At 44.0% G+C, this 25,189-nt stretch overlaps 9 non-coding genes and 3 pseudogenes across 9 annotated transcripts; all 12 read right to left on the bottom strand.

Annotated features, from left to right (window-relative positions):
- Positions 1 to 430: 430 nt before the first annotated feature.
- On the bottom strand, positions 431 to 621 carry LOC141220080 (U2 spliceosomal RNA). The gene has a single exon (XR_012288452.1). It is a non-coding gene; the product is annotated as a U2 spliceosomal RNA (small nuclear RNA).
- Positions 622 to 1,739: 1,118 nt separating this feature from the next.
- On the bottom strand, positions 1,740 to 1,953 carry LOC141219714 (U2 spliceosomal RNA; annotated as a pseudogene).
- A 6,192-nt stretch (positions 1,954 to 8,145) lies between these two features.
- Positions 8,146 to 8,328, bottom strand: LOC141219676 (U2 spliceosomal RNA). Its single transcript, XR_012288118.1, has one exon. It is a non-coding gene; the product is annotated as a U2 spliceosomal RNA (small nuclear RNA).
- A 798-nt stretch (positions 8,329 to 9,126) lies between these two features.
- Positions 9,127 to 9,218, bottom strand: LOC141219747 (U2 spliceosomal RNA; annotated as a pseudogene).
- A 1,118-nt stretch (positions 9,219 to 10,336) lies between these two features.
- On the bottom strand, positions 10,337 to 10,527 carry LOC141220081 (U2 spliceosomal RNA). The gene has a single exon (XR_012288453.1). It is a non-coding gene; the product is annotated as a U2 spliceosomal RNA (small nuclear RNA).
- A 1,118-nt stretch (positions 10,528 to 11,645) lies between these two features.
- Positions 11,646 to 11,836, bottom strand: LOC141220170 (U2 spliceosomal RNA). The gene has a single exon (XR_012288541.1). It is a non-coding gene; the product is annotated as a U2 spliceosomal RNA (small nuclear RNA).
- Positions 11,837 to 12,954: 1,118 nt separating this feature from the next.
- LOC141219700 (U2 spliceosomal RNA) lies at positions 12,955 to 13,166 on the bottom strand (annotated as a pseudogene).
- Positions 13,167 to 19,278: 6,112 nt separating this feature from the next.
- Positions 19,279 to 19,469, bottom strand: LOC141220223 (U2 spliceosomal RNA). The gene has a single exon (XR_012288593.1). It is a non-coding gene; the product is annotated as a U2 spliceosomal RNA (small nuclear RNA).
- Positions 19,470 to 20,590: 1,121 nt separating this feature from the next.
- Positions 20,591 to 20,781, bottom strand: LOC141220225 (U2 spliceosomal RNA). The gene has a single exon (XR_012288595.1). It is a non-coding gene; the product is annotated as a U2 spliceosomal RNA (small nuclear RNA).
- A 1,121-nt stretch (positions 20,782 to 21,902) lies between these two features.
- On the bottom strand, positions 21,903 to 22,093 carry LOC141220227 (U2 spliceosomal RNA). The gene has a single exon (XR_012288596.1). It is a non-coding gene; the product is annotated as a U2 spliceosomal RNA (small nuclear RNA).
- Positions 22,094 to 23,211: 1,118 nt separating this feature from the next.
- LOC141220082 (U2 spliceosomal RNA) lies at positions 23,212 to 23,402 on the bottom strand. Its single transcript, XR_012288454.1, has one exon. It is a non-coding gene; the product is annotated as a U2 spliceosomal RNA (small nuclear RNA).
- Positions 23,403 to 24,520: 1,118 nt separating this feature from the next.
- On the bottom strand, positions 24,521 to 24,711 carry LOC141220083 (U2 spliceosomal RNA). Its single transcript, XR_012288455.1, has one exon. It is a non-coding gene; the product is annotated as a U2 spliceosomal RNA (small nuclear RNA).
- Positions 24,712 to 25,189: the final 478 nt, after the last annotated feature.

Genomic DNA, 25,189 nt, shown 5'->3' on the forward strand with positions numbered 1-25,189 from the left:
GCGCACATACCTGTTAGCTCAGGTGAGTTTAAAAGGCTGCTGTTGATAACAAGGGCATTTGCTAAATAGATGGTGTGTGTGCAACAATATACTGAAAGGTCAATTATATTGTGCAGCTTATCTCACCACCTGTAGTTATTTAGGTGAAAGCTCCAAAATGCTTGCCTAATATGTCTGTTTATCCAAAAGGAAGTAAAAAGGGAGAGCTAGAAAGATAGCATTTCATTACATTACATGGCAATGCAATGCACAGTTGCTGAAGTTGAACCAAAATGAGCTTGTAATCTGGCTTCTGCAACTTTGAACATGAAAAATCCAATGAGGAGAAGAAAAGCAAAGCCAAAGAGTCCATCCCAAAATCCGACAAACAAGCAAAATGAACAAAAAACATTGAATTAAATTCTTTCTGATTTTAGAAACTGCATTAAAGAAGGGGTGCACCGGTCCTGGAGATACTGCAATACCAGGTCAATGCGTGGAGTGGACAGAGCAAGCTCTTTTTCCATCTCCCTGTTCTAAAAATCCATTTAATATATGGTCCCCAGATAGGGGACGTATCAGATATTAAACTGATAAGAACAGATACTACACTTGATCTTAGCCAAAAGGCCGAGAAGCGATAACCAGAATTGGTTTCAAACTACGGAGCCACCCAAGGATCCTGAAAAGTCCATTTGTGGAGATGAGCTCCTGGACTCCCGTTAAGAAGACATGTTGTCAACCTCTAGATCCCTTACATGCCTGCACTTTTCGGCTTGCTGCTGCTGCAATCCACGCGTTTTAGATCTGCATAACTCCACCTCTTTAAACACAGCACCTTCACCCCCTGCTGTTCCCACCCGCCTCAACACCGTTGGAAGGGAGGAGAACCAATTAAGGCGGGGGGTGGGGTGGAACGAGCAGCTGTCTACCCTTAGCAGGAGGGCTGCTGATTACATACCTCTCCTGCTGCTGCTGCTGCTGCTGGCTGTCCAGCAGCAGACTGAAGGTGGCTGCTGCTGTGCACAGGTATATAAAGGCTCAGAGCCTATTATGACACGCGCAGCCAGCGTTCCATTGCCACATTCCATCTACTGCAGGCAGGATACCTGGCTGGCTGAATGTCGCTGAGAAGCTCACAGAGACCGCCATAAGCAACAGTTTAACAGAATGCCACAGACTAATCAACCAAACTTTTTGGGTTGGGTTCTCTTTTATAGTCTGCAGGCATTAAATGAAAGAAGTCAGTGTTCCAGCAGAGGGAGACAACGTTTCAGAAAAGGCATTGTAGCAAACCAAAAAAGAAATTTTAAGCGCAGCAGAGTAACCAGCGCACATACCTGTTAGCTCAGGTGAGTTTAAAAGGCTGCTGTTGATAACAAGGGCATTTGTTAAATAGATGGTGTGTGTGCAACAATATACTGAAAGGTCAATTATATTGTGCAGCGTATCTCACCACCTGTAGTTATTTAGGTGAAAGCTCCAAAATGCTTGCCTAATATGTCTGTTTATCCAAAAGGAAGTAAAAAGGGAGAGCTAGAAAGATAGCATTTCATTACATTACATGGCAATGCAATGCACAGTTGCTGAAGTTGAACCAAAATGAGCTTGTAATCTGGCTTCTGCAACTTTGAACATGAAAAATCCAATGAGGAGAAGAAAAGCAAAGCCAAAGAGTCCATCCCAAAATCCGACAAACAAGCAAAATGAACAAAAAACATTGAATTCAATTCTTTCTGATTTTAGAAACTGCATTAAAGAAGGGGTGCACCGGTCCTGGAGATACTGCAATACCAGGTCAATGCGTGGAGTGGACAGAGCAAGCTCTTTTTCCATCTCCCTGTTCTAAAAATCCATTTAATATATGGTCCCCAGATAGGGGACGTATCAGATATTAAACTGATAAGAACAGATTTTTTTTTTTTTTTTTTTTTTTTTTTTTCTTTTTTTTTTTTTTTTTAAACCAAATCAGATAGGCCGGAGCATAAGCTCAATCAAATCGACTTACAAAAGCCTTTCATTGACACTTAGCCTTTCATCACACTTGGTATATAATCAAAAATAAAACCAAACCTTATCATCAGGTACATTATACACTACTAATTAAACTTTACCAAAAACCTCCACTTTTTAAACTTCCAGATCCCTTCAGCATCTATAATACTTCCACGTTCCTGATCCCAGAGGTATATTACATACATACGTGACAGAATCAATCTCAAACATTCATTAACTGACATTTTCTTCCTTTTAAAAACTAACAAATTCCTCGCATCCCACAAACTTTCAATTACACACACCACCAACAACCATAAAATCCTATCCTTAATTCTACTACATGCACCCATCCCAAACATAGCAAGTTTCCAATTAACATACTTTACACCCACCAATTCCTTGCAAAGTCCCCCTATACCCTTCCATACATCATATGCAAAATCACAATCCCATACCATATGTCTAACATGCTCTCTCAAACCACATCCATCCCTCGGGCATACCTCAGATTTAACTAAATCCCTCTTCTTTTGCACATCTCTAACAGGCAAAATGTCATGCAATATCATCCAAGCGATATCTCTCTGTCTGTTAGTCACACCATCTATACTTAATTTTCTCCACATCTCGGTTACTTCCTCCCCTCTCAACCCATTGATATTACATACCACCTCACGCTCACGCACCATCCTAATGACTTTCTTCTTTTGCCTAAAATCACTCATGTTAACGGACAACAAATCATACTTCCTTACAAATTTCTCAACACAACCATACCATACAGGACACTTAAAAGCAACAGGCACTCTAGCATCCCTTTTGACCCACTTTAAGCCATAAAGCATCCATCCAGCCGAATACTTCATCATATAAGCACACTTATTACTTTTCCCTAGAACCACCACCACCATTTTCACGTAACTAATCCCTAAAAAGAAATCAATATTTGGAAAATCCAAACCACCATTTACACATAACTTATAGACATATTCCCGTTTCAATTTCTCCATGCGACTTCCCCAAAGAAAATTAAAGATGAATTTCTCAGTTTTCCTAATTTTCTTAAAAGCAGCAGGATATACATTCGCAACAAACAACAAAATAGGCAAAATAACCGCCTTAATAATCAGAACTTTCCCAGTCAGAGTTAGTTCTCTCATTCGCCAAAAATTCAACTTGCGCACCACTCTCACCCCACAATCTTCCCAACTCTCATTTCCTTTCAAGTCATCATTAAACTTAATCCCAAGCACCTTTATTGCACCATCCTTACACCTCACACCATCCATCCGTACATTCCTCTCACCAAAACATTTAAAGGAACTCTTAGTCCAATTGACCTTAAAAGCTGAGACACTACAAAACAAACTTAATATCAACCTTGCCCTACTCATCGCAGCCATATTCCCACTCACAATCACTACATCATCCATGTAACCTAGAATTCTCACATCCTTTCCATTACTCCCAGGAATCATCACACCTCTCATAACCTTATCCTTCCTAACCATACACATCAACACTTCAATCACACTAATAAACAAAAAAGGGGACATAGGGCACCCCTGACGCACTCCTGATTTAATTCTCACTTTCTCACTCAACCACCCATTCACCAAAAATTCACTTGAAACATTACAATACAAACTCCTAACACAGTTTACAAAATTCCTGGAATAACCCATCTTAGACAAAACCTTAAACATAAAGCTATGTGACACACGGTCAAAAGCTTTTTCAAAATCAACCGAAAACAACAAACATTTCTGCTTACGACTCATACAATCCCCAATCACATCACGCAACAACACCAAATTTTCAGTCATACTTCTCCCAGGCACTGCACACACTTGATCTTCATTCACCACACCGCCAATCACTTCCCGCATCCGGCTAGCCAACAATTTACTAAACACCTTATAGTCTGCATTCAAAAGGGTGATTGGCCTCCAATTCCCCAAATCCTTTTTATCACCTTTCTTATGAACCAAAACCACCATCCCATCTCTCATAGATTCACTCAACATATTCTCCGTGAACATATACTGGCACACCTCCAATAAGTCATTTCCCATCGTGTCCCATTCCTTAACATATAACTCCACGGGCAGTCCATCCTTCCCAGGTGTTTTATTCTTACTCGCAGACATCACCACTTTTTTAACTTCATCCAACACAATTACATCATCCAATATTTCACGTTCATCCTCACCCAAACAACCTTCTAAACACCCCAAAGCATCAGTCAACATCCTATCATCAACCCATTTTTCCCCATACAACTCCTTATAAAACAACACCACCTCCTGCATCACATCCTTCCCACTCACACACACCCCATCACCATTCACCACCTCATCCATATCTACTTTCTTCCCAAAAACTTTTTTGAAAAAAAACCTTGTGCATTTCTCATTTTTCTCCAAATGTTCAATCTTAGAACGGTAAATAATTTCTTTCCCTTTACCCTCAATATATTTCTTAATCTCTTCTTTCACTTGACACATCAAAACATCCACATCCACTCCAATCATCCTTAACTTCCTCAGCCACTCCAGTCTAGAGCTTAAATCATTAAATTTTGCTCTATTCATTGCTGCTTTCCTCCTGCCCCTTTTTCTAAAGAAAAAAACAATCTCACTCTTCATCCAGTCCCACCACTCAAGCACATTCCTGAAATCACTTTTTTTATCCCTCCACCTAACATACATTCGCCTAAAATCACGCATGATCCTATTATCTTCCAGCAAACGCACATTAAGTTTCCACACGCCACCACCATATACAAAGGAAATCTTACCTTCTAGACGTGCCCTCAAACACACATGGTCAGAGAAGGGAACATCTTCCTGCTGGAAATTCCTACAAATAACATTTTGTGAAGAAAAGAAGATACGGTCTATTCTAGACTCTATGCCTCCCCTGTCGGCCTTATAGGTCGCAGGAGGTGGATTACCTAAAAAAACTTCCGCAGCATCCTGTAAGGAAAAATCCGCCACAAGACTCTTGAGTCTTTTACCTGTAACATCCATCTTATCCCCCTCCGTCACACAATTGAAATCTCCAACAAAAATTATTGGCATTTTGCCAGATAAAAAAAAACATAATTTCTCAAAAATTTCCAGCCTCTCCCCTTTATCTATTGGTGCATACATATTTACCACCCTAACCCTCCACCCCCTACAATTTAACTCACATATTACACACCTCCCCGCCTCCACCACCATGTAACTTTCTATCTTAACACTATAACCATTCACCAAAACACCTACCCCACAATTTTTATTACATACAGAACCAGACCACACACTTTGACCTAAAGGCCATGCATTTTCACTTAAGGGATCGGAGATCCCACACTCCTGGACACAGTATACGTCCGCATCCAAGTTGCTCAAGTAGTCCAAAATTGCCACTCTTCTCGACTCAGATTTAATCAGCCGAACATTTAGCGACAAGATGCTGAGAGCAACTTGGGCACCCATCTATTAATTTGATGTGGCAGGTCACGACAACATGCCCACCTGTACATCATCCTAACCCTTCTGGGGGTAGGACGCTGGACGTGCAGATATCGTAGTTTGTGCCTTCCCCCAAAAAAGACACATCTTGGGGATCGGATGCAGTAGGGTACACCCGGGCTGGACTCACACTGCAGTCACTTAAAGGGGAAAAGGATGGCTCAGTTTTCTTCTTTTTCTTCACTGAAGCGCCTCCATCTTCATCTGAACTATAATCCCGCCGCTGGGGGTCAAAGTCCCCCTGACCTCCCTCCTCCTCAAGGTCAGAAACGACATCGCTCCAGGCCACATGCGGTGTTCTGGTCAGATCAGACTCCTCTTCCCCCTGCAATGTAACCATCATGTCTGGAATTTCAGCCTCCAGATCCTCCACCGGGGCCACTTCCATGCCTATACGATCATCAGTTATCGTCTCAGACTCACTGACATCTGAAGCCACAGACGCGGCCCTCTGCACCGGTGGCTCAGGTGCCAGCTCCATATTTCCTCTTACATTCACACGAACCAGTTCTGGAAAAGCAACCCGAGCCTCCTCCTCATCCAGGAAAGCCAGAGTAGATATCGGAGCAGTCGGAGTTGGAGCAGTCGGAGTTGTAGCTGTGGGTGCAGGAGATTCATTTCTTCTCCTTCCCCTTCCCGCTGCCCCCGCATATGAACCAGGATGGAATATACAGTCTCTGAAGGCATGCCCCTTCTCTCCGCAGAGGTTACAGACTATTTCATTTTTGCAATTATTGGAAGAATGACCCACCTCATTGCACTTCCTGCAAATAATCTGTCTGATGTCGCATGCTTCCTGAGTATGGCCATACCTCCTACAATGACGACAAAACCTGGGCGCATTGGGGAAGAACAGGTAACCCCGCTCACTTCCAATGGAAAAATTTGATGGAGGATAATGTATACCCCCTGGTTCATCAGGACTTTCCCGGAACTTGACCATGAAACGATATTTACCGGTCCATAGTTCCTCCTCATTCATGACTTTTACTGCCACATTGGTAATATAGCAGTGCCTATTTAGAAAGGCATAAATCAAAGCCAAGTCCACATGTGGGTTGTACATGAAAACAGTCAGAGGTACCTCTTTGGAGCAATACAAGATGACAAAAGTCAGCCCATCCAAATATTGATTGTCCAGATTCTTTTTCAAACAATCATAGAAATTGTTGCAAACAGCCATAGAAGTAAATACAAGATTATACTTGCTTTTGAATTGCTGGAGGCACAAGATTTCTTCCTTCTTCACTTCAAGGAGTCCAAACAAAATCTCCTTCACCACGAAGCTGAGGGTAAAGATTCCTTCTTTGCCTTCTTCCACATCAATCTGGATTCCAAACTTCACTCGAGCCTCACCGGGCCCAGCGTATCGAATGCGTCCCATTATCGCTAGTCGTGTCTACTGGCCAACTCCTTATAGCAGCAAGTGGCTTAAGCCATAAAATGGCGATGCCACAGGGCCAAGAGTTAACGCACAGACAGCCAAATGACTAGACCCATTACAGATCTGAGCCAAAAGGCCGAGAAGCGATAACCAGAATTGGTTTCAAACTACGGAGCCACCCAAGGATCCTGAAAAGTCCATTTGTGGAAATGAGCTCCTGGACTCCCGTTAAGAAGACATGTTGTCAACCTCTAGATCCCTTACATGCCTGCACTGTTCGGCTTGCTGCTGCTGCAATCCACGCGTTTTAGATCTGCATAACTCCACCTCTTTAAACACAGCACCTTCACCCCCTGCTGTTCCCACCCGCCTCAACACCGTTGGAAGGGAGGAGAACCAATTAAGGCGGGGGGTGGGGTGGAACGAGCAGCTGTCTACCCTTAGCAGGAGGGCTGCTGATTACATACCTCTCCTGCTGCTGCTGCTGCTGGCTGTCCAGCAGCAGACTGAAGGTGGCTGCTGCTGTGCACAGGTATATAAAGGCTCAGAGCCTATTATGACACGCGCAGCCAGCGTTCCATTGCCACATTCCATCTACTGCAGGCAGGATACCTGGCTGGCTGAATGTCGCTGAGAAGCTCACAGAGACCGCCATAAGCAACAGTTTAACAGAATGCCACAGACTAATCAACCAAACTTTTTGGGTTGGGTTCTCTTTTATAGTCTGCAGGCATTAAATGAAAGAAGTCAGTGTTCCAGCAGAGGGAGACAACGTTTCAGAAAAGGCATTGTAGCAAACCAAAAAAGAAATTTTAAGCGCAGCAGAGTAACCAGCGCACATACCTGTTAGCTCAGGTGAGTTTAAAAGGCTGCTGTTGATAACAAGGGCATTTGCTAAATAGATGGTGTGTGTGCAACAATATACTGAAAGGTCAATTATATTGTGCAGCTTATCTCACCACCTGTAGTTATTTAGGTGAAAGCTCCAAAATGCTTGCCTAATATGTCTGTTTATCCAAAAGGAAGTAAAAAGGGAGAGCTAGAAAGATAGCATTTCATTACATTACATGGCAATGCAATGCACAGTTGCTGAAGTTGAACCAAAATGAGCTTGTCATCTGGCTTCTGCAACTTTGAACATGAAAAATCCAATAAGGAGAAGAAAAGCAAAGCCAAAGAGTCCATCCCAAAATCCGACAAACAAGCAAAATGAACAAAAAACATTGAATTCAATTCTTTCTGATTTTAGAAACTGCATTAAAGAAGGGGTGCACCGGTCCTGGAGATACTGCAATACCAGGTCAATGCGTGGAGTGGACAGAGCAAGCTCTTTTTCCATCTCCCTGTTCTAAAAATCCATTTAATATATGGTCCCCAGATAGGGGACGTATCAGATATTAAACTGATAAGAACAGATTTTTTTTTTTTTTTTATCGAAAGCCCGAATTCGTGTACAAAACCCGAGTGCGCTTAAAAAAGTGACAAGTGCCACAAAAAAAGTGCACTAGGATGCTGGTCTTCTTGAAACCCTCTCCAAAAGGAGAAGGGTCCCCCAAACCATTCCCCGTCCCTCCGAGCCAGAAGGCCACAGCGAGGAACAGGGACAAATAGCCACCTCCAGCCGGAGCCAGAGGCGACCCAATCTTACCCCCAATACCTGCCCGAGTTCTCACCCGAGCAAGGCACTGGGAGCCAAAGACTGTGCTCCCCTCCCGGAAGAGGGGAGCCAACAACGCTCTCCTCCCGAAAGAGGAGAGCCAGGGGGGTTCAGGGGGGAGCGGAACCTGATGGCCACACACTCCCCCCCTAGACCTGCCAAGAGAGGAACCCGTAAGGGAACCGCATCCCGACAAAATCCTAGTAAGGACGTGGACACACGTGAAAAAGTGGACACACAGTGACAAAAAAAATTTAAATAAATAGTGAAGGTTTCACAGTATAATACTGCCCGGACCTTCGACCGGGAATTGAAAAATTCCCCATCCTAAGGCCAGAAGGCCCGGAATAAGGGTGTGTGTGAAGAAAGAAATATTGAAGTGCTAGTGCAAATGTGCCATAAACTCAAGTGGGGTTCCCAATCCCAGTGAGTTAAGGCACCCCAGGGTCACCACTCCTGGGGCACTTCACACTTCGGGCTTTCGATCTTCCCCGGCCCAATGGCGTCGATCCTGGGGGGCCATGCTTTCCACCAGATGACTATATTAGCCACCTGGCGTACTAACAAGCGCCTAAACGCCAGTGTGCATAATGTATCAATCTACTAGGGCGGCCAACATCCAAAACCGCCTTTTCGAAAGATACTACACTTGATCTTAGCCAAAAGGCCGAGAAGCGATAACCAGAATTGGTTTCAAACTACGGAGCCACCCAAGGATCCTGAAAAGTCCATTTGTGGAGATGAGCTCCTGGACTCCCGTTAAGAAGACATGTTGTCAACCTCTAGATCCCTTACATGCCTGCACTTTTCGGCTTGCTGCTGCTGCAATCCACGCGTTTTAGATCTGCATAACTCCACCTCTTTAAACACAGCACCTTCACCCCCTGCTGTTCCCACCCGCCTCAACACCGTTGGAAGGGAGGAGAACCAATTAAGGCGGGGGGTGGGGTGGAACGAGCAGCTGTCTACCCTTAGCAGGAGGGCTGCTGATTACATACCTCTCCTGCTGCTGCTGCTGCTGCTGGCTGTCCAGCAGCAGACTGAAGGTGGCTGCTGCTGTGCACAGGTATATAAAGGCTCAGAGCCTATTATGACACGCGCAGCCAGCGTTCCATTGCCACATTCCATCTACTGCAGGCAGGATACCTGGCTGGCTGAATGTCGCTGAGAAGCTCACAGAGACCGCCATAAGCAACAGTTTAACAGAATGCCACAGACTAATCAACCAAACTTTTTGGGTTGGGTTCTCTTTTATAGTCTGCAGGCATTAAATGAAAGAAGTCAGTGTTCCAGCAGAGGGAGACAACGTTTCAGAAAAGGCATTGTAGCAAACCAAAAAAGAAATTTTAAGCGCAGCAGAGTAACCAGCGCACATACCTGTTAGCTCAGGTGAGTTTAAAAGGCTGCTGTTGATAACAAGGGCATTTGCTAAATAGATGGTGTGTGTGCAACAATATACTGAAAGGTCAATTATATTGTGCAGCTTATCTCACCACCTGTAGTTATTTAGGTGAAAGCTCCAAAATGCTTGCCTAATATGTCTGTTTATCCAAAAGGAAGTAAAAAGGGAGAGCTAGAAAGATAGCATTTCATTACATTACATGGCAATGCAATGCACAGTTGCTGAAGTTGAACCAAAATGAGCTTGTAATCTGGCTTCTGCAACTTTGAACATGAAAAATCCAATGAGGAGAAGAAAAGCAAAGCCAAAGAGTCCATCCCAAAATCCGACAAACAAGCAAAATGAACAAAAAACATTGAATTCAATTCTTTCTGATTTTAGAAACTGCATTAAAGAAGGGGTGCACCGGTCCTGGAGATACTGCAATACCAGGTCAATGCGTGGAGTGGACAGAGCAAGCTCTTTTTCCATCTCCCTGTTCTAAAAATCCATTTAATATATGGTCCCCAGATAGGGGACGTATCAGATATTAAACTGATAAGAACAGATACTACACTTGATCTTAGCCAAAAGGCCGAGAAGCGATAACCAGAATTGGTTTCAAACTACGGAGCCACCCAAGGATCCTGAAAAGTCCATTTGTGGAGATGAGCTCCTGGACTCCCGTTAAGAAGACATGTTGTCAACCTCTAGATCCCTTACATGCCTGCACTTTTCGGCTTGCTGCTGCTGCAATCCACGCGTTTTAGATCTGCATAACTCCACCTCTTTAAACACAGCACCTTCACCCCCTGCTGTTCCCACCCGCCTCAACACCGTTGGAAGGGAGGAGAACCAATTAAGGCGGGGGGTGGGGTGGAACGAGCAGCTGTCTACCCTTAGCAGGAGGGCTGCTGATTACATACCTCTCCTGCTGCTGCTGCTGCTGCTGGCTGTCCAGCAGCAGACTGAAGGTGGCTGCTGCTGTGCACAGGTATATAAAGGCTCAGAGCCTATTATGACACGCGCAGCCAGCGTTCCATTGCCACATTCCATCTACTGCAGGCAGGATACCTGGCTGGCTGAATGTCGCTGAGAAGCTCACAGAGACCGCCATAAGCAACAGTTTAACAGAATGCCACAGACTAATCAACCAAACTTTTTGGGTTGGGTTCTCTTTTATAGTCTGCAGGCATTAAATGAAAGAAGTCAGTGTTCCAGCAGAGGGAGACAACGTTTCAGAAAAGGCATTGTAGCAAACCAAAAAAGAAATTTTAAGCGCAGCAGAGTAACCAGCGCACATACCTGTTAGCTCAGGTGAGTTTAAAAGGCTGCTGTTGATAACAAGGGCATTTGCTAAATAGATGGTGTGTGTGCAACAATATACTGAAAGGTCAATTATATTGTGCAGCTTATCTCACCACCTGTAGTTATTTAGGTGAAAGCTCCAAAATGCTTGCCTAATATGTCTGTTTATCCAAAAGGAAGCAAAAAGGGAGAGCTAGAAAGATAGCATTTCATTACATTACATGGCAATGCAATGCACAGTTGCTGAAGTTGAACCAAAATGAGCTTGTAATCTGGCTTCTGCAACTTTGAACATGAAAAATCCAATGAGGAGAAGAAAAGCAAAGCCAAAGAGTCCATCCCAAAATCCGACAAACAAGCAAAATGAACAAAAAACATTGAATTCAATTCTTTCTGATTTTAGAAACTGCATTAAAGAAGGGGTGCACCGGTCCTGGAGATACTGCAATACCAGGTCAATGCGTGGAGTGGACAGAGCAAGCTCTTTTTCCATCTCCCTGCTCTAAAAATCCATTTAATATATGGTCCCCAGATAGGGGACGTATCAGATATTAAACTGATAAGAACAGATACTACACTTGATCTTAGCCAAAAGGCCGAGAAGCGATAACCAGAATTGGTTTCAAACTACGGAGCCACTCAAGGATCCTGAAAAGTCCATTTGTGGAGATGAGCTCCTGGACTCCCGTTAAGAAGACATGTTGTCAACCTCTAGATCCCTTACATGCCTGCACTTTTCGGCTTGCTGCTGCTGCAATCCACGCGTTTTAGATCTGCATAACTCCACCTCTTTAAACACAGCACCTTCACCCCCTGCTGTTCCCACCCGCCTCAACACCGTTGGAAGGGAGGAGAACCAATTAAGGCGGGGGGTGGGGTGGAACGAGCAGCTGTCTACCCTTAGCAGGAGGGCTGCTGATTACATACCTCTCCTGCTGCTGCTGCTGCTGCTGGCTGTCCAGCAGCAGACTGAAGGTGGCTGCTGCTGTGCACAGGTATATAAAGGCTCAGAGCCTATTATGACACGCGCAGCCAGCGTTCCATTGCCACATTCCATCTACTGCAGGCAGGATACCTGGCTGGCTGAATGTCGCTGAGAAGCTCACAGAGACCGCCATAAGCAACAGTTTAACAGAATGCCACAGACTAATCAACCAAACTTTTTGGGTTAGGTTCTCTTTTATAGTCTGCAGGCATTAAATGAAAGAAGTCAGTGTTCCAGCAGAGGGAGACAACGTTTCAGAAAAGGCATTGTAGCAAACCAAAAAAGAAATTTTAAGCGCAGCAGAGTAACCAGCGCACATACCTGTTAGCTCAGGTGAGTTTAAAAGGCTGCTGTTGATAACAAGGGCATTTGCTAAATAGATGGTGTGTGTGCAACAATATACTGAAAGGTCAATTATATTGTGCAGCTTATCTCACCACCTGTAGTTATTTAGGTGAAAGCTCCAAAATGCTTGCCTAATATGTCTGTTTATCCAAAAGGAAGTAAAAAGGGAGAGCTAGAAAGATAGCATTTCATTACATTACATGGCAATGCAATGCACAGTTGCTGAAGTTGAACCAAAATGAGCTTGTAATCTGGCTTCTGCAACTTTGAACATGAAAAATCCAATGAGGAGAAGAAAAGCAAAGCCAAAGAGTCCATCCCAAAATCCGACAAACAAGCAAAATGAACAAAAAACATTGAATTCAATTCTTTCTGATTTTAGAAACTGCATTAAAGAAGGGGTGCACCAGTCCTGGAGATACTGCAATACCAGGTCAATGCGTGGAGTGGACAGAGCAAGCTCTTTTTCCATCTCCCTGTTCTAAAAATCCATTTAATATATGGTCCCCAGATAGGGGACGTATCAGATATTAAACTGATAAGAACAGATTTTTTTTTTTTTTTTTTTTTTTTTTAACCATTCAGTTTAGTTTTTTAGCAAACAGTATGAATTTCTCCAAAATTTGCTACTTAAAACTTCTCATCATCATGGTTCTATTTATTTAGCAGTAGTATAAGACGAGATATAATCACAAGGGAACATCCTTTACATAACACAAATGCAGAAACTTCAAGGAATCACAAAGAAAAAAATCACTGGTATTTGATAAGGTAATGCCACTTTTTAAATTTCCAAATCCCTTCGGCATCTGTGCCACCACCGCCTCTGCTGTCCAACTTATATATCAGGTATAGTCTTGAAAGAATAAGTCTAACACATTCATTCACTGATAAAGATTTCCTCTTGAAAAGTCCAAGGTTCCTTGCATCCCACAAACTCTCCATCACACAAGCCATTATCAACCATAAAATTCTATCTTTAGACCGACTACACGCACCAATTCCAAACATCGCCACACGCCAATCCACAAAATTCACGCCTGCTAAACCCTTACACAATCCACCTACACACTTCCACACACTGTACGCGTACTCACAATCCCACATAACATGCCTCACAGTCTCACAACCACCACATCCCACTCTCGGACACACATCTGTTCTTATCAACTCTCTTTTCTTCTGCACTTCTCTCACAGGTAAAATATTATGTAAAGTCATCCACACCACATCCTTCTGTTTGTTTGACATCCCAAACGTATCTAACTTCTTCCATGCATCTGAAACCTCATTCCCTCTCAGCCCAACAATATTACACTCTACCTCATTTGCACTCATTCTTTTCACCACATTCTTGGTCATTCTAAAATCATTCATTCCCACACTCAACAAATCATGCTTTCTCACAAATTTCTCAATCACCTCATACCAAACAGGACACTTAAAGGCCACAGGCACACTCGCATCTCTCTTCCTCCAGCATAACCCATACAACATCCATCCAGCAGAATAATTAGCCATAAAAGCACCTTTATTGCCTTTACCCAGCAAAATAACCACAGTCTTAATATAATTAAGACCTAAAAAAACTTCAATATTGGGAAAGGCCAGCCCACCATGCTGACAAGCCTTAAAAAGGCTCTCCCGCTTCAACTTCTCCATCTTACTACACCACAGGAATGTGAATACCAACTTCTCTATTCTCTTAATTTTCCTGTAAGGAGAAGGAAAAACAGTCGCCACATAAAGCAGGATAGGGAGAATCACTGCTTTGATAATTAATACCTTACCACGCAGAGTCAATTCTCTCATTCGCCAAAAATTCAATTTACGTTCAACCCGCATACCACACTCTTCCCAACTTTCATTCCCTTTTAAGTCATCATTAAATAATACGCCCAAAATCTTGATTGCACCCACTTCACACTTTACACCATCCATACGAATACTACTATCTCCAAAACATTTAAAACTACATTTATTCCAATTTACCCTAAAACCAGACGCACCAACAAAAAAATCCAAAAGCAATTTAATTCTACTCAAAGAAGCCATACTTTCACTCACAACCACAACATCATCCATATAACCTAACACTTTCACATGCTTACCACCACTACCAGGCACCAACAAACCTCTCATCATTTTATCCCGTCTAATCAAACATAACAATGGTTCTATTACACATACAAATAAGACGGGGGACATAGGACACCCCTGCCTTACTCCTGACCTAATCTTCACTTTGTCACACAGCCACCCATTAACCAAGAACTCACTTGACACACAATCATACAATGATTTTACACAATTCACAAATTCTCTAGGAAACCCCATTCTTTCCAGTACTTTAAACAAAAACACATGCGAAACCCTGTCAAACGCCTTCTCAAAATCAATAGCTAAAGTCATACATTTCTGCTTTCTATCCTTGCAATCCCCAATCATATCTCTCAACAATAACAAGTTATCACTCATACTTCTTCCAGGCACTGCACATACTTGGTCCTCCTCCACAACACTACCAATCACTTCACGCATACGATTTGCCAGTAACTTACTGTAGACCTTATAATCCGAATTCAGCAGTGTTATTGGTCTCCAGTTTTCCAAACGTTTCCTCTCACCCTTTTTATACACAAGCACAACCACTCCTTCTTTCATTGATTCACACAACCTACCATTCACCCACATATACTTACATACCTCAGTCAAATCTGTTCCCAAAACTTCCCATGCTTTCACATACAACTCTACAGGTATACCATCTTTCCCAGGAGTCTTACTCTTTTTAGCACTCCACACCACATTCTTCACTTCATCCAGAACTACATCCTCACACAACAGATCACGCTCCTCAGAATCAAGTTTTTTCTCCACACCATTCAGAACATATGACACAAGCCCAGAGTCAATCCATTTCTCATCATACAACTTGCTATAAAACCTATTCACTTCTTTCAGCACATCCTCACCCATACAGTTGGTTCCACTTTCATTCACAACTTCATTCATATCAGTCTTCCTACCATTCATTTTTTTAAAAAAGAACCTCGTACACTTCTCATTTTTCTCCAGGTGCTCAATTTTAGTACGATATATAATTTCCTTTCCTTTCTCATCCAACACACGCTTCAATTCATTCTTAGCCTCAGTAAGTTGATCAGACATCTCCAAACCACTTGCAACACACTTTCTCAACCAGTCAATCCGTCTATTAAGGTCATTAAACCTATTCCTATATCTGGCAGCTTTTCTATAGCCCCACTTTTTGAAGAAAGTTTTAAATTGCACTTTCACCCAGTCCCACCAGTCAAGAACACACACAAAATCCTTCTTACGCATTCTCCATCTTTCATACTTTACATTAAACTCATTCATCACCTCATCATCCTCTAACAGCCTTGCATTCAACTTCCATACCCCACCGCCATACACTTGGTCACCATTCGCACAAAACACGCCTCTCAAACATTCATGGTCCGAAAAAGGTACCTTTTGTTGAGAAAAATCCAAACATACCATATTTTTAGAAAATAACATTAAATCAATTCTGGAATGAATCTCACCACGGTCAGCATGGTATGTCGGCGGTGGTGGCATGCCAAGAACAACAACTGCTGCATCTAAAAAGGAAAAATCACAAATTAAATGGGACAATTTCTTTCCTGTTATGTCACACTTTCCTTCTGTGACACAATTAACGTCCCCAACAAAAATAGTGGGAGATTTCCCTGGAAGAAAAAAACTTAATTTTTCAAGAAGAGCAAGCCGCTCTTCCTTCCCTGTAGGGAAATATAAATTAATAATTCTGACCCGCCACCCTCTATAACTCAAAAATGCAATTAAACATCGGCCTACCTCCACCACAATATAACTATCAATAGAGATTTCTTTATTCCCAACTAATATCCCCACCCCATCATTTTTATTATGATTAGACCCTGACCAGATATGCTGTCCGTAAGGCCAGTCTTTGTCACAAGGAGCATCCTGAATCCCACACTCCTGAAGGCAAAAAACATCAGCACCTAAATGTTTCAGGTAGTCCAGAACAGTTGTTCTTCTGATTTTAGATCTGATCTGCCTTACATTTAGGGACACTACATCCCAACCAGATTGGCAAGACATTAATTAAAGAAAAGAAATACATGACTCAATGTTGATCACGCCATACTCATCCATTATCATCAGACTGGGAAAGCACCCCAAAGGTGTTGATGCTCTCAGGGATGCCAAGGTAAGGAGCATCAGGGGAGAAGACATCCTGCGGGTAAATGCGGTCACTTGCAGGACTGTCGCACCCTCCGCTGGCAGGTGAGTACTCTCGTCTGGGTTTTTTATTGGCCAGTTCAGGAGTATCATCATCATCAAAAGACCTCCCAGAAGTAAAGTCTCCTTGGCCACCATCCCTGGCCACCTCTTCGTCTGTAGCACCCCAGGACAATGCAGGGGTTCGAGCAAGAGACACATCCATGTCACCCTCACCACATATTTCGGACTGATGAGGGAGGTCCACATCCAACTCGGAGATCTCCATACTTGGCCCAGCAGGGGCTGGAGGGTCCAACAGGGTCTGGGCCTCACCCACCAGATCTTCAACCTCAGGGGGCTCCGTCTCCTCATTGATCTCTGCAGTAGTCACCTGTGGGGTAACAGCAGGGACAGTAGGCTTACCTTTGGTCACTTCGGAGAAGGACCTAGGCTTGACTTTAGCCTTACAATCCCGAATCACATGTCCTTCCTCCCCGCAGGCATCACATACCACCGGGTTGGAACAATCCTTCGCCAGATGACCGTACTTGTTGCACTTTCTACAGTTTGGCAATTGTTTGCAGAAATCCTGGATATGCCCGAACATGTTGCATCTCCTGCAGAACAATGGCGCCTCGGGAAAAAACAGATATCCAGAGTCTCTTCCAATTGTAAAGTTCAGGGGAGGATAGTGAATACCTCCAGGACCATGAGGGTCTATCCCAAACCTCACAAAGTATTTATACTTCCCAGTCCACAGCCCTTCTCCATTTAAGATTTTATGGGAGAATTGCACAAAAATGCAGTGTCTTCTCAGGAATGCAGGGATATCATCCCGGGAGATAAAGGGGTTGTGCATGAATACTACCACCGGGATATCCCCCTTAGAGTAGAGTACAGTGAAGATAAGTCCATCCAGCTGAGGGTGCTCTGAAAGGACTTGAAGAGTTTTGAAAAGGTTTTGGCAAGCCGCCATAGAAGAAAGCACCAAGACGTACCTATGCTCCCTTCTGAACTCCTGCAAACAGATGATCTCCGACTTCTGGATCTTCAGGATTTCATAGAAAATGGCGTTGACCAGGTATGACAACGAGAAATGGTCCTTCTTCTCCTCAGAGACCTCGATACGGAAAGCATTCTTGACCCGGGGATCCCCGGTCCCAGCAAAGCGAAGCTTGACACCCATGGTCGCTTCAGGAATCGCCTTCTCGTTTCCTCCTCACTCTCCCCCTATAGCAGCATCCAGCTTAAGCCACCGAAGTGGCGATGCTGGAAGGCCGAGGGCTAGTACACAAGGAACCTCTTGTCCAAACACTAGGTCTGAGCCAAAAGGCCGAGAAGCGATAACCAGAATTGGTTTCAAACTACGGAGCCACCCAAGGATCCTGAAAAGTCCATTTGTGGAGATGAGCTCCTGGACTCCCGTTAAGAAGACATGTTGTCAACCTCTAGATCCCTTACATGCCTGCACTTTTCGGCTTGCTGCTGCTGCAATCCACGCGTTTTAGATCTGCATAACTCCACCTCTTTAAACACAGCACCTTCACCCCCTGCTGTTCCCACCCGCCTCAACACCGTTGGAAGGGAGGAGAACCAATTAAGGCGGGGGGTGGGGTGGAACGAGCAGCTGTCTACCCTTAGCAGGAGGGCTGCTGATTACATACCTCTCCTGCTGCTGCTGCTGCTGCTGCTGGCTGTCCAGCAGCAGACTGAAGGTGGCTGCTGCTGTGCACAGGTATATAAAGGCTCAGAGCCTATTATGACACGCGCAGCCAGCGTTCCATTGCCACATTCCATCTACTGCAGGCAGGATACCTGGCTGGCTGAATGTCGCTGAGAAGCTCACAGAGACCGCCATAAGCAACAGTTTAACAGAATGCCACAGACTAATCAACCAAACTTTTTGGGTTGGGTTCTCTTTTATAGTCTGCAGGCATTAAATGAAAGAAGTCAGTGTTCCAGCAGAGGGAGACAACGTTTCAGAAAAGGCATTGTAGCAAACCAAAAAAGAAATTTTAAGCGCAGCAGAGTAACCAGCGCACATACCTGTTAGCTCAGGTGAGTTTAAAAGGCTGCTGTTGATAACAAGGGCATTTGCTAAATAGATGGTGTGTGTGCAACAATATACTGAAAGGTCAATTATATTGTGCAGCTTATCTCACCACCTGTAGTTATTTAGGTGAAAGCTCCAAAATGCTTGCCTAATATGTCTGTTTATCCAAAAGGAAGTAAAAAGGGAGAGCTAGAAAGATAGCATTTCATTACATTACATGGCAATGCAATGCACAGTTGCTGAAGTTGAACCAAAATGAGCTTGTAATCTGGCTTCTGCAACTTTGAACATGAAAAATCCAATGAGGAGAAGAAAAGCAAAGCCAAAGAGTCCATCCCAAAATCCGACAAACAAGCAAAATGAACAAAAAACATTGAATTCAATTCTTTCTGATTTTAGAAACTGCATTAAAGAAGGGGTGCACCGGTCCTGGAGATACTGCAATACCAGGTCAATGAGTGGAGTGGACAGAGCAAGCTCTTTTTCCATCTCCCTGTTCTAAAAATCCATTTAATATATGGTCCCCAGATAGGGGACGTATCAGATATTAAACTGATAAGAACAGATACTACACTTGATCTTAGCCAAAAGGCCGAGAAGCGATAACCAGAATTGGTTTCAAACTACGGAGCCACCCAAGGATCCTGAAAAGTCCATTTGTGGAGATGAGCTCCTGGACTCCCGTTAAGAAGACATGTTGTCAACCTCTAGATCCCTTACATGCCTGCACTTTTCGGCTTGCTGCTGCTGCAATCCACGCGTTTTAGATCTGCATAACTCCACCTCTTTAAACACAGCACCTTCACCCCCTGCTGTTCCCACCCGCCTCAACACCGTTGGAAGGGAGGAGAACCAATTAAGGCGGGGGGTGGGGTGGAACGAGCAGCTGTCTACCCTTAGCAGGAGGGCTGCTGATTACATACCTCTCCTGCTGCTGCTGCTGCTGCTGCTGGCTGTCCAGCAGCAGACTGAAGGTGGCTGCTGCTGTGCACAGGTATATAAAGGCTCAGAGCCTATTATGACACGCGCAGCCAGCGTTCCATTGCCACATTCCATCTACTGCAGGCAGGATACCTGGCTGGCTGAATGTCGCTGAGAAGCTCACAGAGACCGCCATAAGCAACAGTTTAACAGAATGCCACAGACTAATCAACCAAACTTTTTGGGTTGGGTTCTCTTTTATAGTCTGCAGGCATTAAATGAAAGAAGTCAGTGTTCCAGCAGAGGGAGACAACGTTTCAGAAAAGGCATTGTAGCAAACCAAAAAAGAAATTTTAAGCGCAGCAGAGTAACCAGCGCACATACCTGTTAGCTCAGGTGAGTTTAAAAGGCTGCTGTTGATAACAAGGGCATTTGCTAAATAGATGGTGTGTGTGCAACAATATACTGAAAGGTCAATTATATTGTGCAGCTTATCTCACCACCTGTAGTTATTTAGGTGAAAGCTCCAAAATGCTTGCCTAATATGTCTGTTTATCCAAAAGGAAGTAAAAAGGGAGAGCTAGAAAGATAGCATTTCATTACATTACATGGCAATGCAATGCACAGTTGCTGAAGTTGAACCAAAATGAGCTTGTAATCTGGCTTCTGCAACTTTGAACATGAAAAATCCAATGAGGAGAAGAAAAGCAAAGCCAAAGAGTCCATCCCAAAATCCGACAAACAAGCAAAATGAACAAAAAACATTGAATTCAATTCTTTCTGATTTTAGAAACTGCATTAAAGAAGGGGTGCACCGGTCCTGGAGATACTGCAATACCAGGTCAATGAGTGGAGTGGACAGAGCAAGCTCTTTTTCCATCTCCCTGTTCTAAAAATCCATTTAATATATGGTCCCCAGATAGGGGACGTATCAGATATTAAACTGATAAGAACAGATACTACACTTGATCTTAGCCAAAAGGCCGAGAAGCGATAACCAGAATTGGTTTCAAACTACGGAGCCACCCAAGGATCCTGAAAAGTCCATTTGTGGAGATGAGCTCCTGGACTCCCGTTAAGAAGACATGTTGTCAACCTCTAGATCCCTTACATGCCTGCACTTTTCGGCTTGCTGCTGCTGCAATCCACGCGTTTTAGATCTGCATAACTCCACCTCTTTAAACACAGCACCTTCACCCCCTGCTGTTCCCACCCGCCTCAACACCGTTGGAAGGGAGGAGAACCAATTAAGGCGGGGGGTGGGGTGGAACGAGCAGCTGTCTACCCTTAGCAGGAGGGCTGCTGATTACATACCTCTCCTGCTGCTGCTGCTGCTGCTGCTGGCTGTCCAGCAGCAGACTGAAGGTGGCTGCTGCTGTGCACAGGTATATAAAGGCTCAGAGCCTATTATGACACGCGCAGCCAGCGTTCCATTGCCACATTCCATCTACTGCAGGCAGGATACCTGGCTGGCTGAATGTCGCTGAGAAGCTCACAGAGACCGCCATAAGCAACAGTTTAACAGAATGCCACAGACTAATCAACCAAACTTTTTGGGTTGGGTTCTCTTTTATAGTCTGCAGGCATTAAATGAAAGAAGTCAGTGTTCCAGCAGAGGGAGACAACGTTTCAGAAAAGGCATTGTAGCAAACCAAAAAAGAAATTTTAAGCGCAGCAGAGTAACCAGCGCACATACCTGTTAGCTCAGGTGAGTTTAAAAGGCTGCTGTTGATAACAAGGGCATTTGCTAAATAGATGGTGTGTGTGCAACAATATACTGAAAGGTCAATTATATTGTGCAGCTTATCTCACCACCTGTAGTTATTTAGGTGAAAGCTCCAAAATGCTTGCCTAATATGTCTGTTTATCCAAAAGGAAGTAAAAAGGGAGAGCTAGAAAGATAGCATTTCATTACATTACATGGCAATGCAATGCACAGTTGCTGAAGTTGAACCAAAATGAGCTTGTAATCTGGCTTCTGCAACTTTGAACATGAAAAATCCAATGAGGAGAAGAAAAGCAAAGCCAAAGAGTCCATCCCAAAATCCGACAAACAAGCAAAATGAACAAAAAACATTGAATTCAATTCTTTCTGATTTTAGAAACTGCATTAAAGAAGGGGTGCACCGGTCCTGGAGATACTGCAATACCAGGTCAATGAGTGGAGTGGACAGAGCAAGCTCTTTTTCCATCTCCCTGTTCTAAAAATCCATTTAATATATGGTCCCCAGATAGGGGACGTATCAGATATTAAACTGATAAGAACAGATACTACACTTGATCTTAGCCAAAAGGCCGAGAAGCGATAACCAGAATTGGTTTCAAACTACGGAGCCACCCAAGGATCCTGAAAAGTCCATTTGTGGAGATGAGCTCCTGGACTCCCGTTAAGAAGACATGTTGTCAACCTCTAGATCCCTTACATGCCTGCACTTTTCGGCTTGCTGCTGCTGCAATCCACGCGTTTTAGATCTGCATAACTCCACCTCTTTAAACACAGCACCTTCACCCCCTGCTGTTCCCACCCGCCTCAACACCGTTGGAAGGGAGGAGAACCAATTAAGGCGGGGGGTGGGGTGGAACGAGCAGCTGTCTACCCTTAGCAGGAGGGCTGCTGATTACATACCTCTCCTGCTGCTGCTGCTGCTGCTGGCTGTCCAGCAGCAGACTGAAGGTGGCTGCTGCTGTGCACAGGTATATAAAGGCTCAGAACCTATTATGACACGCGCAGCCAGCGTTCCATTGCCACATTCCATCTACTGCAGGCAGGATACCTGGCTGGCTGAATGTCGCTGAGAAGCTCACAGAGACCGCCATAAGCAACAGTTTAACAGAATGCCACAGACTAATCAACCAAACTTTTTGGGTTGGGTTCTCTTTTATAGTCTGCAGGCATTAAATGAAAGAAGTCAGTGTTCCAGCAGAGGGAGACAACGTTTCAGAAAAGGCATTGTAGCAAACCAAAAAAGAAATTTTAAGCGCAGCAGAGTAACCAGCGCACATACCTGTTAGCTCAGGTGAGTTTAAAAGGCTGCTGTTGATAACAAGGGCATTTGCTAAATAGATGGTGTGTGTGCAACAATATACTGAAAGGTCAATTATATTGTGCAGCTTATCTCACCACCTGTAGTTATTTAGGTGAAAGCTCCAAAATGCTTGCCTAATATGTCTGTTTATCCAAAAGGAAGTAAAAAGGGAGAGCTAGAAAGATAGCATTTCATTACATTACATGGCAATGCAATGCACAGTTGCTGAAGTTGAACCAAAATGAGCTTGTAATCTGGCTTCTGCAACTTTGAACATGAAAAATCCAATGAGGAGAAGAAAAGCAAAGCCAAAGAGTCCATCCCAAAATCCGACAAACAAGCAAAATGAACAAAAAACATTGAATTCAATTCTTTCTGATTTTAGAAACTGCATTAAAGAAGGGGTGCACCGGTCCTGGAGATACTGCAATACCAGGTCAATGCGTGGAGTGGACAGAGCAAGCTCTTTTTCCATCTCCCTGTTCTAAAAATCCATTTAATATATGGTCCCCAGATAGGGGACGTATCAGATATTAAACTGATAAGAACAGATACTACACTTGATCTTAGCCAAAAGGCCGAGAAGCGATAACCAGAATTGGTTTCAAACTACGGAGCCACCCAAGGATCCTGAAAAGTCCATTTGTGGAGATGAGCTCCTGGACTCCCGTTAAGAAGACATGTTGTCAACCTCTAGATCCCTTACATGCCTGCACTTTTCGGCTTGCTGCTGCTGCAATCCACGCGTTTTAGATCTGCATAACTCCACCTCTTTAAACACAGCACCTTCACCCCCTGCTGTTCCCACCCGCCTCAACACCGTTGGAAGGGAGGAGAACCAATTAAGGCGGGGGGTGGGGTGGAACGAGCAGCTGTCTTCCCTTAGCAGGAGGGCTGCTGATTACATACCTCTCCTGCTGCTGCTGCTGCTGCTGGCTGTCCAGCAGCAGACTGAAGGTGGCTGCTGCTGTGCACAGGTATATAAAGGCTCAGAGCCTATTATGACACGCGCAGCCAGCGTTCCATTGCCACATTCCATCTACTGCAGGCAGGATACCTGGCTGGCTGAATGTCGCTGAGAAGCTCACAGAGACCGCCATAAGCAACAGTTTAACAGAATGCCACAGACTAATCAACCAAACTTTTTGGGTTGGGTTCTCTTTTATAGTCTGCAGGCATTAAATGAAAGAAGTCAGTGTTCCAGCAGAGGGAGACAACGTTTCAGAAAAGGCATTGTAGCAAACCAAAAAAGAAATTTTAAGCGCAGCAGAGTAACCAGCGCACATACCTGTTAGCTCAGGTGAGTTTAAAAGGCTGCTGTTGATAACAAGGGCATTTGCTAAATAGATGGTGTGTGTGCAACAATATACTGAAAGGTCAATTATATTGTGCAGCTTATCTCACCACCTGTAGTTATTTAGGTGAAAGCTCCAAAATGCTTGCCTAATATGTCTGTTTATCCAAAAGGAAGTAAAAAGGGAGAGCTAGAAAGATAGCATTTCATTACATTACATGGCAATGCAATGCACAGTTGCTGAAGTTGAACCAAAATGAGCTTGTAATCTGGCTTCTGCAACTTTGAACATGAAAAATCCAATGAGGAGAAGAAAAGCAAAGCCAAAGAGTCCATCCCAAAATCCGACAAACAAGCAAAATGAACAAAAAACATTGAATTAAATTCTTTCTGATTTTAGAAACTGCATTAAAGAAGGGGTGCACCGGTCCTGGAGATACTGCAATACCAGGTCAATGCGTGGAGTGGACAGAGCAAGCTCTTTTTCCATCTCCCTGTTCTAAAAATCCATTTAATATATGGTCCCCAGATAGGGGACGTATCAGATATTAAACTGATAAGAACAGATACTACACTTGATCTTAGCCAAAAGGCCGAGAAGCGATAACCAGAATTGGTTTCAAACTACGGAGCCACCCAAGGATCCTGAAAAGTCCATTTGTGGAGATGAGCTCCTGGACTCCCGTTAAGAAGACATGTTGTCAACCTCTAGATCCCTTACATGCCTGCACTTTTCGGCTTGCTGCTGCTGCAATCCACGCGTTTTAGATCTGCATAACTCCACCTCTTTAAACACAGCACCTTCACCCCCTGCTGTTCCCACCCGCCTCAACACCGTTGGAAGGGAGGAGAACCAATTAAGGCGGGGGGTGGGGTGGAACGAGCAGCTGTCTACCCTTAGCAGGAGGGCTGCTGATTACATACCTCTCCTGCTGCTGCTGCTGCTGCTGGCTGTCCAGCAGCAGACTGAAGGTGGCTGCTGCTGTGCACAGGTATATAAAGGCTCAGAGCCTATTATGACACGCGCAGCCAGCGTTCCATTGCCACATTCCATCTACTGCAGGCAGGATACCTGGCTGGCTG

The sequence above is a fragment of the Phyllobates terribilis genome, unplaced genomic scaffold, assembly GCF_046119375.1.
Source record: "Phyllobates terribilis strain yellow unplaced genomic scaffold, ASM4611937v1 Scaffold_277__1_contigs__length_2500907, whole genome shotgun sequence".
In the NCBI taxonomy this organism is placed as follows: Eukaryota; Metazoa; Chordata; class Amphibia; order Anura; family Dendrobatidae; genus Phyllobates; species Phyllobates terribilis.